This window comes from Cajanus cajan, chromosome 9, assembly GCF_000230855.2.
Source record: "Cajanus cajan strain Asha chromosome 9, NIPB_CcT2T_4, whole genome shotgun sequence".
NCBI classification, from domain to species: Eukaryota; Viridiplantae; Streptophyta; class Magnoliopsida; order Fabales; family Fabaceae; genus Cajanus; species Cajanus cajan.
This window is the reverse complement of record NC_138525.1, coordinates 54,265,759-54,278,903: the sequence shown is the minus strand read 5'-3', so window position 1 is coordinate 54,278,903 and position 13,145 is coordinate 54,265,759. Positions and strand designations below refer to the sequence as shown.

At 33.2% G+C, this 13,145-nt stretch overlaps 1 pseudogene across 1 annotated transcript; it reads left to right on the top strand.

Annotated features, from left to right (window-relative positions):
- Positions 1 to 398: 398 nt before the first annotated feature.
- LOC109807321 (uncharacterized) lies at positions 399 to 3,288 on the top strand (annotated as a pseudogene). Its single transcript, XR_014429405.1, has 6 exons — positions 399 to 719; positions 806 to 1,051; positions 1,847 to 2,001; positions 2,140 to 2,245; positions 2,326 to 2,448; positions 2,969 to 3,288. The product of XR_014429405.1 is annotated as an uncharacterized LOC109807321 (transcript).
- Positions 3,289 to 13,145: the final 9,857 nt, after the last annotated feature.

Sequence of the window (13,145 nt, the reverse complement as noted above, 5' to 3'; positions counted from 1 at the left end):
ATTTATAAAATAGAAATATCTACATGACACAATGATACTATGTGGCATATACGTGATACAAATGTAAAATAACAAGTATCACATAAGTATACCACATTTAATTTTTAAAATTCTAATATTGTATCTTTTTAAACTTTGAAATTATAAATTAATGTTACTTTAATTTTTAAAATTTTAATTTAATACCATTTTAGTTCTTAAATGTTATTATAATTTTATTTGAATTCAGTTATTATGAATGAAATATTTTTATAATAAAATAAATAATTAAATTAATATGGCAAAAATGACTATTCAAAACCAGTAATAATAATAATTGTTACATAGAAGGAAAATATAACAGTAATGTCTGGTCGGTCCGAGTTCCCAACGGCTACGAAGATTTCAATTTAAATCTCTCAACGGCTATCAGTATTCCAATTAAAGGCTTTCTCCGACCGCAACGTCCCTTTCCACATTCCAATTCATAATCCATCCACGCATTAGGGCATTTCTCGCATTGCACCTTTGGGCTTCTTTCGACATCAATGGATCTTCCTCCAGAAATCGACGAATACATCAGGGAAACTATCGACCACAGCTTAGGGCTTCCCGTGTCCTCGCAAACCCTCCACGCCAAGCTTCACGCTTCCCAAGAGTCGCAGCGCCAACTCCGCCAACAGCACCTTTTCCTCCTCTCCAAGTTGAAGGAGAAAGACCAACTCATCGAACGCGCTAGAGTTTGTAATCCTTTTCTTGCTTCGTTCATTATTGTTCTTTAATTTTTCTTTTTCATTATGCTTATGGGGTTTCGGTCTTTGAGTAGTCCGAGGCGAGCATGAACGCGCAAGCGGTGAAGAGGTTCGTGGCGGAGAATCAGAAGCTGGCGGTGGAGTGTGAGAATCTGGTGGAGCAGTGCGTCAGGTTGGAAAAAGAATGTAAGCTCTACGAACACGACAGGGAAGCGTTGATGGAATTTGGGAACGAGGCTGAGGATCGAGCGCAGGAGGCTAACGCGCGTCTCCACGAGTTGGAACAAGAATTGATCAAATACAAGCACCAGAACGAATCGGTATACTTATTTTTTTCAATCTTTCTTGTTTTATTGGTTAAGGGTTTCCGGATAAACTGTGTAATGCTTGCGTTAATCATTGGTGTATTCAGTGCTGAAAAAAAATGTCTTTGTGTATTGGGGTTGATTAGTTGCAATTTCGTTTTCTGATGTAAAATTGTTGGTGTATAATTTTTTTAGATGAAAATCATCTGGGTGTTTTACTCTCATTGTTATGCAATTCTCAATTACTGTTGCATAACAATGAGAATGGTGGATTGACATTTGACAATTACATATGTAACTACAATTCAAAATTTCAATCTGGGTAAGCACATATACTAGTTATTTAAATTTCACTATTACACATGCATACCCAGATTGAAATTTGAATTTGGCAGTGTTTTATTCTCTTTTGGCTATTGACTACTGAGCTATGTGAAAGAAGCCTGGAATTTGTTGCATTTACTGCTCTATACTCTAATTTTTATTTCCACTGATATAGCATGAATGATTGAAATAGTTTGGCATGTTTGTTGCGTTGCGTGTAGCTACAATATACTGCATTGAAACAATTTCGCACGCTCACTGCATATAAGCTACAACATACTGGGGTACACTGGTACTCTTAGTTGCTAAGCTGGAAACCATATTATTGAACTTGTGTTTATTACCATTTACCATTAATACAGAAATTTCTTGTCTATAATTTCATTTTTTCCCAGTATTCTTTAATTGAGAAACTGCAACGGCTTTCACAAATTGTAGTTCTTTGGTCATGAATGTTAACTACTGATATTTACATTTTTTGTGAAGATCGATTCTTTTTCTACAAGTACACTTGAGGAAGATAATTTGCTAGAGTCCCTTTTGGCAACAGTTACTACAAAAGATGAGTCTTCTGCATGTGGATTCTTGAATGCATACAGTGAAAATGAACACTGTAAGAAGTTGCTCACAATGTGGAACTGGTGGGAGCCTACTACCTCTAATTGTGATTTCATATCCCAGACAATTAAAATTTCCGTGGCTTAGACCATTATTATCAATATCTATTCTTATTATCAATTCATATTTAGAAGCCTGTTTTTTCATTATGGATTTGGCAGCTTGAAGCCATCAATTCGGACAGTTTTGTGTCTTATTGCTGAAATCAAATCTCTAGAAAATGATAAAGAAAATCTAAGGGTTAACCTTGACAGAGCTGAAGAAGAGGTTAGGATTTCTTTTGTGGGCCTTTCGAGTTTTTTTGGATTATTAATGAGTAATACTAACTTTGACTTGGTGGTATATAGGTCAAAGTATTGTTTGAAGAAAATAGCGTGTTGGATGAGGAGAATAAAAGATTAGCGAAGCGATGCAAGGAAAGGAACCATAGCAGTTCTGGTGGGAAACATACTGACAGTGCATCTGCGAAGGTGATATAACATGCATCTTCTACCTGGAAAAGGATCTGTAGAGTTATATTTTATCTAGACAAAGTTATACTCAAATTTATATCGTTCGTTTGATTGATATTAAATAGCTACAAAAGAAGTAAACATAAAGGACTCTTTCGATAGATATGTTTTGACCATGGTTTGATAGCTCAATGTAGGTTTTGGTTTTGGGTAAAATCACAAATTTGTTACTCGAAACAATCAGTCTTGGTGCGTTTTTGTTTTGGAGCACAAATAAAGATTAGGAGAATATAAAGACTAGATAAATATAAAAGAATGATGTTAGGAACATATGTATGCCCAATAATTTGAGTTTGATGGCTTGTGACATGACTGAAACTTAAAATACTATTGGTCTAAAAATTGACTATTCCAAAGAAATTTCAAATTCATAGGGTTTTTTGGGTTTGGGGTATAGAATTTCTCACAAATTGTGTACGAGAGAATCCAGTCTTATTTTGCTTATAATATTACTTATTATTTATTTTGGGTTATGCAGTCAAACAAGAGAAAGTCTAGTCCCAAGACATGTAGCCCAATGGCGAAGAAGATTGATTTTGAAGATGTAGATTCTGCAAGAACACCGTTGTCACCTCTGGGAAATAAACTCTCCCGAATGCCGCATGTATAAGAAATAAAAGGACTAATGTCTCATTAACAAGCCTGGTATTTTCTTCTATACAAAGTAATGATAGGGTGTTTCAGATTACTAGTCTAATCGCATGCTATGGGATCATTCTTAATGGAATTGGACAAAATTTTCAGTTTAACTCGCAACATGGAATTTTCTTCAATACTAGTCTAATAGTTGAAGGCTTATGTGAGGCAACTCTTTGCCATTCAATTTTGTTGGTTTTTTATTTTTTATTGTAAGAGAACTAGCGGAACACCCTATGTTGGAAAAAGTATAATAAATAGAAGTATATAATTTAAAATAAACAGTAATCTGGATTAGAAAAAAAAAATCTGTACATTATAAAGTTTCTTTACATATATATAAAATTTGACAGTGTATACAACCATTTTAAATTTTAGTCATTATACCATAAAATTGTAATTTAGTTTCTACACATGCATAAAAGTATAGTTTTGGCTACAAAAACTTTTTTGCCGGTAATAAACCGCAGTGAGTAATTTTCTAGGAGCTAAAATTTATAGTTTTCTTTTAAAGAAATAAAATAAAATCCATCCCATTCTATATAGATAGTGTTGGATGCAACTTGATATGTAATAAAAAACATGAGAGCTAGAATGAAATTGCGACACCGGAGCCAACTCATGAGCAACCTTTAATTAGCGTCCCTACTAATAAAATTTATTTCAAAATTTTGAAAAGAAAAGAAAAATTAAAACCTATGTTTGCATGTATGCAAAATGGTACCTAGCTCAGATTGAGCTGTACAATCTAACTCTATGGTGACCTTATATATGATATTCTAATTCCATGAGCCAATTGATGGCTTCAATGCAAGCAAAGGCTTCAACTTAAGTAGGAAAAATGGATCCATAAAAAAATAAGTTTTAGCTAAAACGAACCTTCCTAAATCATCACAGACTTTCCAAAATCAGCAGATAAACAACAACAGCATCAACATTACATTTAAGAACACCAGCAGTTAGTTTTTACCATTGAGCATCATCACCTAGTTGTTGTCTTGGGGGGTTCTTGGATACTTTGACGCACTTTCTCTCAATCTTTTAACACTCCAGTTACTCTCTGAACAACAACAACAGGAGGGCAGATTTTGACTTCCCAAATCGTTTCGTTTCATCTCCACCAAAGCGTTCAAATGAGCAGGACCACATCTTTCATGATGTGTTGTTGAAGTGCATCTTGTAGTAAAAAAAAAAAAAGGTTCAAAAAAGCCTTCCTAAGAGGAGTCTTTCAATCCTATGACAAATATCATACTCAACGTCATCTAAAGGCAAATTTGACCTTTCCATGACATTATCATGTCTCACTATAGGTATCATATGAAAATTTCTCATAGAACAAGAAGACCATTAAACTAGATCATAAATCAAAAGTTTTCTAGTACACAAGATCTTCATAAGAGGTGAGTATAGAACATGCTTGTATCTATATAGGTAACTAATAATATAAACGATATACTTTAGATTTTCAGAGAGAATAAGAAGATTAGAAGAAACTCATTTATGTTAAAAACATTTATTTCATTCAACCAAGTATATATCAAGCAATATACAATCCTTCATCCTTCAGAGGAGGAAGTTCATTATTGACAAAACTTATTACATATACACCTTGATGTTATCTTATAAGCTAGAAGTACCCTCGAACATGAATACAACCCACAAAACAATGTCAAGATAACTAGCAGTTATATGGACATGACACTCCTTTAGATTGAAGACGTTGCCTAGTTGGAAGGCAATCTTTAGTAGCATGCCACAAGAAGACTCAAACCTTGTTAGGGACTCTAAGTTTTTAGAGCTTCTTCTAATTTCTATTTCTTATGACATAGAGATGTGATGCATTCAACAAGGACTCCATGATGTAGTGGTAGGCTGACCTCACTAAAAAGAACCCATCTTTGCTTAGTTTTTACATCATGACATTTGCTCCCACTGCATGAAATAGAGGAATTTTAAGCATTTCCTCATAATCATGTTGCTGAAAAACGTTAAAGGCAAAGTCTAAATTCTAGCAATATGGTGTTCCCCATCAATATGACCAGCTACAGAAAGAGAGCCAAACTAGTAGGTGATAAGTGTTCATTTTACTTAGAAATCATAATCTTTTTGACACTTATCTAACTAGATTTGAAAGAAAAACTTGTTTTACCCCCTAAAATATTATAAGAATAAAAAAGGTGTGTAAATTGGCTAATTTGTGAAGAGTTGATGGATTTTGGACTTATAAACCTTTGTTTTTCATGCAAATTTGATCAAGACCTCTAAAATTTCACAAATTCACTCAATCCTTTTGGATGCACTCAGCAGATTAGAGAGAATCAGAAAGAGATCTCTATACAGATTTGGCTCAGCCAAATCTAAAGGGCTTAGTAGATCAAAGCCAAAGAGCAAAGTAGTACATCAAAGAAAATTTGCACAATCAAATCAAATGGGTTGAGCGGATTGGTCTTAAAGGAGTAAGAAATCTACATTTCAAAGAGGCTGAGCATATGGAGATTTCTTCACCATAAATAATCCATTAATCCACTCAATCGTTTGGAAAAGGTTGAGCAGATTACTCACTTACAAGACACTTTGTTTTATTTTCTTGGACATATATTAAGGAATATAGAGAGAAAATGAAAAAAAATAGAACAGAGATAGAGAGAAAGAATGAAGATATGAATAAGAGAGAAAACTTCAAGACCATCTGGGGATAGGGGACTTAGGTTCATCTTTTCATTTTATGTTTTTATTGTATATGGAGATTGCTCTCACCACTATGAGTTGCTAATCTTCTTCTTTGTTGATATTAAATGTAATATATCAAACTTTTATGTAATCTTTTTTAGTTATATATATATATATGATACTCTATTATTCAGTGTTAGTGATTTGTAATTTAGATTTTGATCATTGGAAAATAATTTCTAAATTTGATTTGAAAAAAATCACCTAATGATTCTAAAGGCTAGGAATATATTTAGAGTTGTTAGTTGATCAAATTCTTGAGTTTAATGTAAGGACTCCAATTTGGTAAATTGATGAATCAATTATTAAATTAGGATATAATTTCCAAAGACATGAAATTGATTTGAAATAACATTAAGTGATAAAAATCATATGTAAATAATCTTAGGAGAGTAGAGGAGTAAGATAGGTGATAATGCTTGATCTTCATACCATTTCCTATTCTTGAATTGTTACTTCCTCTAACCATGAATTGGGGTGTGTGGATGCTATGCAACACATAACTTGGATTATGGCCTAAGCTCACCTCCAAGAAGGCCCCTTTTGAGTAGTATTTAGCTTTGAAGACTTTAGTGTTTTTGATAAGGAGAAAATAAGAGAAGAAGAAAATAAAAAGTGCAAGGATGACTACTTATTTATATTCTATTTCTAATATATTTTCATTTACTTTATTTTTTACACATTTTTTTCTTTTTTACTATTAAGTTAAAAGACGATCATGGATCTCTTGAACTTAGAATTTTGATACTAACAAATAAAACATTTTTTATGAAGAGAAAATATCCTCTAAAATGTCTTTGTAAAACCTAGCAGATTAAGTATACGACATAGATCATTTGTAAGACATTATAAATTAGACGAAGCATACAATTTGTGTCATAATACATTAAATGCTTATTATTTTTTGAGACTAACAACAAAGGCTTTTGAATGCTTTATTCTTTAACAAATTGAACAAGAAAATCATCTTAGAACTCACAAATTTGTTAAAGAGAATAAGATCATACTTTTCGTCAAGATCGAGAACAAAGATCCCTGCTAAAATCATGGAGAAAAGCATATAAAGTCATTGTTGTTGTTGCATTGTGCTGACATTACCTCTACAAGTTCCATTTGGTATGAAAAATGATAAGTAGTTTCTTTGATTAAATACGATATACTAGGGGTGGGCAACAGGTGGGTTCGAGTGAAAAAATGTTCAACCTATTGCAAATCGACTTTGGAAAAATGTGACCCATATCCGACCGACTGAGCTTTCGGTTTGAGGCGGTTCGGGTTGAAACAAATTCGAATTTGAACGGGTGGGTACAATCGGGTTTAAGGTTTTTTGTAGACCAAGTTATCTTAACGAAGTTGTAGCTTAAAACGGTAAAAAAAATATTTTTAAAATAGTGTACAAAAATAGAATAAAGGTGACAATAGATGGTGTAAGTAGATTCGTAGGTGAAACATTCACAAACTAAAAACAACAAAAGATAACAAAATCCATAATTGTTACATGGAAAAGAAATTTAAAGTTAGATTACAAAACCCATAAGAAATTACAACTGCACAAGTTGTACTCAAAATGGAGATAGGAAGATGGAAAAGAAAGACAAAGAAATAAACAAAAAGAAAACTCTAAAAATGGACTAGTGTGTTGAGAAGTTGAATGAGGAAGGAGAAGACAAAAGAAACATCTAGGTTATGAGAAAAAGGAAAAAAAATAAGTTACAAATTGATGGTTATATTATACTTGAAATAAAGACTTTTGAGTTTGGATCATTTTTGTTTAGTTATACAAAAGTAATAAAAATCTAATCTTATCTCATTTTCGGTTGGGTTCGGTTTTTAGCGGGTTTAAAAATTTAAAACCGAACCCGCCCAATTTAACCCGTATATGATAATAATCGAGAAAAGAGAATATGAAAAGGTGGTTATTTTATTTAAAATAGGATGAGCCCTTTTAAAGGTAACAATTACATAATTCATCATAAAGAGAAATAATTCAAATATTGTAATCGTCATTGCACTAAAAAGCAATACTTATTAACCAATTAAAACAGAGTTACAAAACATAAAATATCAACAGACCCTCCTTTAAACTAATGTTTACTAACATTCAGTTTAAAGGCTTCATAGAATTTAGCGTGCAGATCCCAAGAAACCTTCTGTGCTTCATGAATGACTCTCTCTTGAGTGCCTTGGTGAAAATATTAGCAACTTGATCTTCACTCCGACAATAAATCAATTTAATGGCTTCATCATTACTCAGATCTCTTAGAAAATAAATCTTAACATCAATGTGTTTGCTTCTTCCATATAGTACTAGATTCTTTGAAAGTTTGATTGCTGAATTATTGTCACAAAATATCTTAGTAGTCCCATGTTGCCGAAATTTCAACTCTTCAAGGATTCTCCTTAACCATATGGCTTGACATGCACAAGCAGTTGCTACAACAAATTCTTCTTCTGTGCTTGATAAAGTAACAATAGGTTATTTTTTAGAGAACCAAGAGACAGTGCTTGTGCCAAGCATGAAAACACACCCCGAAGTACTCTTTATATCATATCTTGATCTCCTGCATAATCAGTATCAGTGAACCCCAATAGATTGGACTTTTCACCTTTCTTGTAAAATAGTCCAAACTCTCTTGTTCCTTGCAAGTAACGAAGGATTCTTTTAACAGCAAGTAAATGCATTTCTGTAGGATTCTCCATGTACCTGCTAATCAAACTTACAGAATACATTATATCTGGTCTAGTTGCAGTTAGATACATTAAGCTGCTCACGATCTGTTTGTAAAGTGTATTGTTTATTTTTTTTCTTCATGATCTTTGCATAATTTAACACCACACTCAATTGGAGTGTTTGCAGAATTGCAATCATGCATATGAAATCTTTTTAGAATTTCTCCCACATACTTCTTTTGAGAAAGAAAAATTCCACTTTCTGATTGTACTATTTCTATGCCAAGAAAGTAGTGCATCATGCCAAGATCAGTCATTTCAAATTCATTCATCATAGACTTCTTGAATTCATCAAACATGACAGTACAATTTCCAGTAAACATAAGATCATCAATGTACAAGCATGCTATAAGCAATTTTCCTTTTTCTCCAGATTTAACAAACAATGAATGCTCATAAGGACACTTTGTAAAACCAGCTTTTATGAAATAAGACTCAATGTGACTATACCAAGCTCGAGGGGCTTGTTTTAGCCCATAAAGAGCCTTTTTTAGTTTGTAAACTTTGTTCTCATTTCCTATTTTCACATAGCCAGTGGGTTGATCAATAAATACCTGTTCCTCCAAGTAACCATGTAAAAATGTTGATTTTACATCTAGTTGAAAAATAGGCCAAGCATTTTGTGCTGCTAATGCAACTACCAACCTGATTGTGTCATTCCTTGCAACTGGTGAAAAAACTTCTGTGTAATCAACCCCATATTGTTGCTTGTAGCCTTTAGCCACCAAACGTGCCTTATACTTATCCACTTCACCATTTTCTTTTAGTTTTGTCTTGAAAACCCATTTCACTCCTATGGTATTGTGCCCATCTGGAAGATCACACAGCTCCCAAGTATCATTTCTTTCAATGGAATCAATTTCATCATCCATTGTTGTTCTCCATTTTTCTTCTTTAACATCACTTTCAAAGGTTGTAGGGTCACTTTCTGAAAACAAAGCAAAATGAGTAATGGGGTCTTCAATACTTGTTACCTCAAAATCAGACATCCATGTAGGCCTTCTCTTTGCACGTTGAGGTCTCTCTTCTTCAGACGTGGCTGTTAGAATTTGTTGTTCTTCTAGCTCCATTGGTTGTGACTCTTCATCTTAATTATCTCCATCAAAGTTTGCAAGTATTTTCTTTGTTTCATCTATGTTATTTTCCCAAAATCTTTCTTCATTGAAAACAACATCACAACTAATAATGATCTTTTTAGTGATAGGATTATACAATTTATATGCTTTTGATTGATCACTAACACCAAGAAAGATACATTTTTCACCTTTGTCATCAAGCTTTGATCTTTTCTTGTCAGGAATATGAGCATAAGCAATGCACCCAAAAATCCTGAAATGGTCCACAGTTGGTTTTCTCCCGCTCCATGCCTCCTCTGGTGTCATATTCTTCACAGCAAATGTGGGACTTCTATTTAGAATGTGCACGCTCCAGTTAACAGCTTCAGGCCAAAAATCTTTTGAAACACCACTCTCAGTCAAGAGACTCCGTATCATGTTGAGAATGGTTCTATTTTTCCTCTCTGAGACACCATTTTGTTGTGGTGTATATGTTGTTGTTAACTCCTTCCGAATTCCGTGTTTTTCACAAAAAATAGAAAATTCATTTGAACAATACTCTCCACCACTGTCTGTTCGAAGAGACTTAATAGTCTTTCTCGATTCAGTTTCCACTCGAGCTTTGAAGCTTTTGAATGAAGAGAGAGCTTCAAATTTTTCCTGCAAAAAATAGACCCAAGTTTTTCTAGAAAAATCATCAGTGAAAGTAATTAAGTATTTTTTACCTCCATTAGAAGAAGGATTTATTGGACCGCAAATATCAGAATGGACCAATTCGAAAACACTCTTTGCTCTCCATGATTTTCCATTAGGGAATTGAGAACGATGTTGTTTGCTAACAACACATTCTTCACAGACATGAGAAGGAACAATAATTTGTGAAAGGCCTGTCACCATGTCTTTTTGTTCAAGGGTCTTCAGTCCACTAAAGCTCAAATGGCCATAACGATAATGCCACAACCAAGCAGAATCAGTAGCTTTAGCCAACAAACCAGATTGAATGCTTTCAATTTTCAACGGGAATAACCTGTTTGAACTCATGTTTACAACTGCAATAACACCTCGAACAGGATCAATAATTTCACAAGAACCTTTGCTAATAAAAATTTCATAACCTTTTTCTTGTAATTGACCAGCACTTAACAAGTTGCTTTTCAAGTTAGGGACATAAAGCACATTAGAAATTGTTTCTACAAAACCATTCTTGGTTTTTATTTTTATATCACCTTTTCCCATCACTTTCATAGTAGAGCAATCACCAAAGCTCATGGTAGAATGAAAATTTTCATTTAAATATGAGAAAGAGGACTTACTTCCACTCATGTGATTACTACAACCAGTATCAACATACCAAATTTCTACCTCGTTATCTTTTGCATCTTCAACTGCCATCAACAAGGTTTTTACTTCTTTCTCCTCGATAAAATTTGAACTTTCACCCTTTTCTTTAAGATTAGGCAGTCTAGTATAACATTCAGAAGCATAATGACCAAATTTATGACATCTAAAGCATTCTACCTTTGATTTATCATGATCTCTCCCTCTATCATTGCCTTGAAATTGGTCATTGTTGCCTCTAGAGTTCTTGTTGAAATCTCTATTTCCACGACCTCCACACCCTCGTCCTCTACCTTTACCCCTACCCCTTCCTCTAGAGTTGTATGAAGGAGTATTGGTAAAAGCCTTCAATGCTTGTTCCTCCATTGTTGAACTTCTGTTCATCTTTTGTTCATGGACCAACAAAGAACTTTGAAGCTCATCTAGGGAGAGATCATCAATATCATTTGACCCTTCAATTGAGCACACCACATAATCAAACTTTGGTGTTAAGGAGCATAGGATTTTTTCAACAATGGCTATATCATTCATTTTTTCACCATGAAATCGCATATTGTTAGCAATACCCATGGTCCTTAAACAATAGTCAGTTACAGACTCACCTTCCTTCATTTGAAGGATTTCAAAGTCTCTTCTCAAAGCTTGAAGTTGTGCACGTTTAACTCTCGAGGAGCCTTGATATCTTTTTTCTCATTAAATCCCAAATATCCTTGGAAGTATCTTTACAAAGAATAGTTTCAAGGATAGATCGATTAATGGCTTGAAACAAATAATTCTTGGCTTTCAAGTCTTTCAATTTCATCACATCAAGCTCTTTTTGTTGGGCATCTGTAAGAGCTACACCATCCCCTGGTGTTGCCACACCATCTGCAACAACCTGCCAGAACTCCTTGGATCTCAAGAGATTCTCCATCAGCATGCTCCAATGGTCGTAGTGACCATCAAAACGTGGAATGGCTGGCTGCACAAAATTTTCAGAAGTCATTGGTGGGATAATTTTTCTCTTCTCTTTTATATTTTTTTTACACTCTTGGACTACGGCCTTTTTCTTAACCTAGCTCTTGATACCACTGATAATAATCGAGAAAAGAGAATATGAAAAGGTGGTTATTTTATTTAAAATAGGAGGAGCCCTTTTAAAGGTAACAATTACATAATTTATCATAAAGAGAAATAATTCAAAAATTGTAACCGTCATTGCACTAAAGCAATACTTATTAGCCAATTAAAACAGAGTTACAAAACATAAAATATCAACAGTATAAAATCAAAATTGTAACCCGATTTACCCATAAAACCCGTCTAAAACCACCCAAAAGTAATATTTTTTATCAGGTCTCGATTTTATGGTCACTCCTACGAGATACCATTTGGTGAAATATAATTAATACTTGCATTAAGCATTAATTGAGCTGAATGGTCATCTGCCATCGTAAGAAAAAACAATAAAAATAGATGAAGCAAACTTGTGAGTTATTGCAACAATCATCTTCTCTAAGCTATTATTATATAAGAAGATTCAAAACTCAATAAAGAAGACATATATTGAATTTACACAAAAGACATATACTTTGTACATAAATATACTCTTTGTAAATCTATTTTTTATTGAAAAACACTCATTGTTTTGTACTGGTTGTATAATATATAAGTGAGATGAACATAACACTTGTGTAACCTTCATAACCATTATTATAAGGTTTAACTTGAAGAGACTTGTTTAAAAAAGAATATTTATCTTGAACTTAGAGAGATATGACTATAAAAGAATATTTAATTTTTAAGCCTAGAGAGACTTGTTAAAAGAATATTTTGGTAAATGTTTAAAGAGACAAGTCAAAGAATACTTAGAATTAATCCAGAAATGTTTTGTTAAAAGAATGCTTATATCTTTGTTTAAAGATAATGGAATTTAATTTAATTGAATTGAGAACTAGCCGTAATCTTGATAGTTAAGACAAAATAGAATAAAAATATATACATAGTGTTTCACCTGACTACTCTTCGTATTCTATCTTATTATAGTTACTACTTCATTACAAAAATCGTGCAGAGTTTTTATCCATATTATTCAACTTCTCTTCTAATGTTTATCTTTTTTTCAACACTTACCAAAACGATCCAACGTGCGGATTTTATGTTGAGCCCAAAAACATCGAGGCATAC